Genomic DNA, 3,523 nt, shown 5'->3' on the forward strand with positions numbered 1-3,523 from the left:
CCTATGTTCGAACCAATGCGAATTGGAATAAGCATGGACAAATGGCACGATATGCGGTGCGGTGGAACGTGAGCAAGAAAGTAGCAACTCCAATCAGGATCAATTCATGCATGGTTGGTGTCTGAACGAAATAAAAGAACAGATTAATCCACCTAGTCGTGACGGTACCTTCACAGTTGTTTCTTGCCATCTTACTCGATGCACAAAACTGACATCGCCATCCCTAGGTGGGTTAATTTGGTTTTTTAGCACTTGAATAGAAATGAGTTTTTTTCAGCACTTGGATGAGAACGACAAACCCGTATGCTGAATAGGATCACGCACATTGTCACAGTGGCACTCATGCCACGTATGGATGAAGAGCACACATTGTAGAAATGGCAAATGGAATGTGTAAATATTTAGTAGCTACAAATTGAGCTTGAAATTGCTACACAATTTGTTTCGAGGGTAAAAGCGGAAAAGAACGCAATTACACTTCCTAGGTTTCGCATTGTCGTATGTGTCTTCTTCCAATGGAAATTAAACTTAACATTACCAGCGGTTCCATTTTTCTAAATACAATAATTAAATAGTTTTGATAGGGTATGGAATTGAGTAACTAATGTTCACGGAGCTCAACTAGGTTACGGTTAGAAGAGTTGATTCCGCCAGGATTTTTCATTGCTAAATTGGCATTATGTACCCGGTTTTGTTCGGGAATAAAAGTACATTATGCACTTCAAATGTCTTATTGCAGTACCAAACGAACATAAGTAGATAATTTGACAGAAAGATAGATCGATACATAGATGCAAATCAATGTGTACGCCATGATCAGTTTCTCAATAGAATGGCTGTACCGATTTGTCTTTGTGTCCTACTTGGCCATTTGGCCAAGGCTGAATGCCGTTTGGCCGAATGCCGATTGGCTTAATACTACACTTGGTTGAAAATTGCAGAATATAACATAGGCTCCTTTTTTACTTCTTTTTTTTTATCTATTCTTCATTAGTGTCTTCTAACTCGCTTCCAACTTTGTAACCGTTTGGTTACAAATTGTTAATTTTTGTTTTGTAATTATGATGTTGTTTCGGAACCTTCACGTTTCTCGTATAGAAACAGCAGAGTTGCCACAGAAGCGTTAGGATTTGGTAGCGCTGTAATGAGAGTGCTATAAAATATCCAACCTGCCATCATGCTTGAAAAAATGCCATGTTGGATGAAATGACAGGCAAAATAACGGGAAAATATGGAGGCCTCTTTAATATCAGGCGTCCGTGTGCTGAAGAAGTGTTTTTTAAAAAGTGCAGTTGAAACAGTGTCACGGTGCTTCCCTGACCGTTATTAACAAAAAAATTCTCCATCAAAACCTAATACCTGGAGCTGAATTCTGGGGCTATACTGCATATCTGGACGAAATTTGGAAAAAAAATCGTAGGGCCCGTCGTATCCTAGACGAAAATGTGTTGTTTATTGAAATTGTATGGCATCGTATCGATAACGGTTACAAAGCACGGTTATCAAAATAACACTCTCCCTGGTTTCAATAATTCCAGATCAAATCAAAATTTCACAATCTGAAATTCGTACATTTAGGGCTAGTGGTGACAATCGGCTACACGTGCTGTCTTTGGATCCATAGTTGCCTGAAAAATTCGAACCGTGTTGTTATGGAACAGCTTGTTAAAGTTAATCGATTTTGAGTACGTTATTAAAGGTGACCATATGTTTATAAACCTGATAATAGGAATAATAGCTTATGTCTGAAACTTTATTATGCATATGTACAACATGTGATAGATTTAGTTCGGAAAAGGTATTGAAGGGTAACCGCCCCTTCGGTGGGGTTTGATCCCACGACCCCAGTGGGATCGTGGGATCAAACCCCACCGAAGGGGCGGTTACCCTCCAATACCTTTTCCGAACTAAATCTATCACATGTTGTACATATGCATAATCAAATTTCAGATATAGTAATTAATTTCCACTCCGGGTGGCTTAATACCCGGCATATAGGCAATTAACTTTGAATGTACTGATAATAGCTTATTCCTAAGTAAATCCATGTCCACAACGCGACGCCCGCAAGAAGAATAATGTTATTGTGGATCGGAATGATCACAATTCTGCATGGTGGGACGCCCGCACTCAGTAGATTCTTCCTCTGCGTTGGTGGGACACCTGCAAGAAGAATAGAATTACTACAGACCGGAATGGTGAGAACTCTGTAGTAGAACTTCTGCAGGCAAGAGTTTTATTTCTCCACAATGATAGAACGCCCACAAGAATTAAGATTTTATCGTGGATTCGTAAGGTGCTCGTGGAGATTGATTGCATTGAAAAAAGATATCCGCCTATAGTTAAGAACAGTTTATCGATACTATTCCGGTTCGGTTTTCAGTTTCTGTTGTTGGTTGTTTGACATTTATAGTTACATATTGAAATAGACGTGTGCTCAAAGAAAGTTAAGGTAGTATTAGTACTGATGAGTTTTACTAGAAGCAAAAGAGGGTTATTAAAAATGATGTTTCCATTGCGAGTTACCACTACACGGGAATGTCTTGAGAATGATTTTCCATATTTAGGTTGGGCAACCATAATGATGGTTTATCCATAGTGTTTTTCGATTACGAAATTAGACGCTCGCTGTACAATAATGCGCCGGAAGTGATCGTTTGGTTCAAGATGCCTTGTAATCATTGTGAGGAAGTTACCCCATCTTTAATAATATGTCGGTAAAGTTATTTTTTCTTTAAACATAGATGCCAGCATAACATAGAGAAGAGGGGAGATGTGTGGCGTTGAACAGGCCTATAAACATGAACAAGTCTAATATACTATTCTTCAGTCACATGACAGATCGTAGCAGCCATCGCAGGCAAGAGACACATTCGCAGTCAATCAATTCCTCCTCCATCACGAGGTGAGTCGCGAGTGCAAGCAATGTAAACATGATGGGTGATTCATATGTGCGATGTTGAATTGCACACGGAGTATGATCTACCACACCGTGCTCTAGTTTTTACTATTCTGGTTGATACTTATGAGTGATGGTCGGAAGAGTATGAAACGACTATAATTTACTAATTAATGATTTGAGTGTATCACTTCTACGTGAAGTAAAACGATTTACAATGATATGGAAATGCTTATATCATCTTCCAAACTTAGACGTACATGTTCATGATAGAGTTAGAGGCGAAAGTATAGAATTGATAGTTCCGTTAGGATACGGCAAACATGAAGAATGTTTTTATAGAAGTAGATTTGAAAGCGAGCGGAGGGCAATATTTTTGATGGTATCTTGAAAAGAGGCTTCCGGGCCTCTTGAAAGGAGGCTTCCGGGTCTCTTGAAATGAGGCTTGCGGGCCTCTTGAAAGGAGGCTTCCGGGCCTCTTGAAAGGAGGCTTCCAGGCCTCTTGAAAGGAGGCTTCCGGGCCTCTTGAAAGGAGGCTTCCAGGCCTCTTGAAAGGAGGCTTCCAGGCCTCTTGAAAGGAGGCTTCCGGGCCTCTTGAAAGGAGGCTTCCGGGCCTCTTGAAAG

Source organism: Armigeres subalbatus, chromosome 1 (genome assembly GCF_024139115.2).
Source record: "Armigeres subalbatus isolate Guangzhou_Male chromosome 1, GZ_Asu_2, whole genome shotgun sequence".
NCBI lineage: Eukaryota > Metazoa > Arthropoda > Insecta > Diptera > Culicidae > Armigeres > Armigeres subalbatus.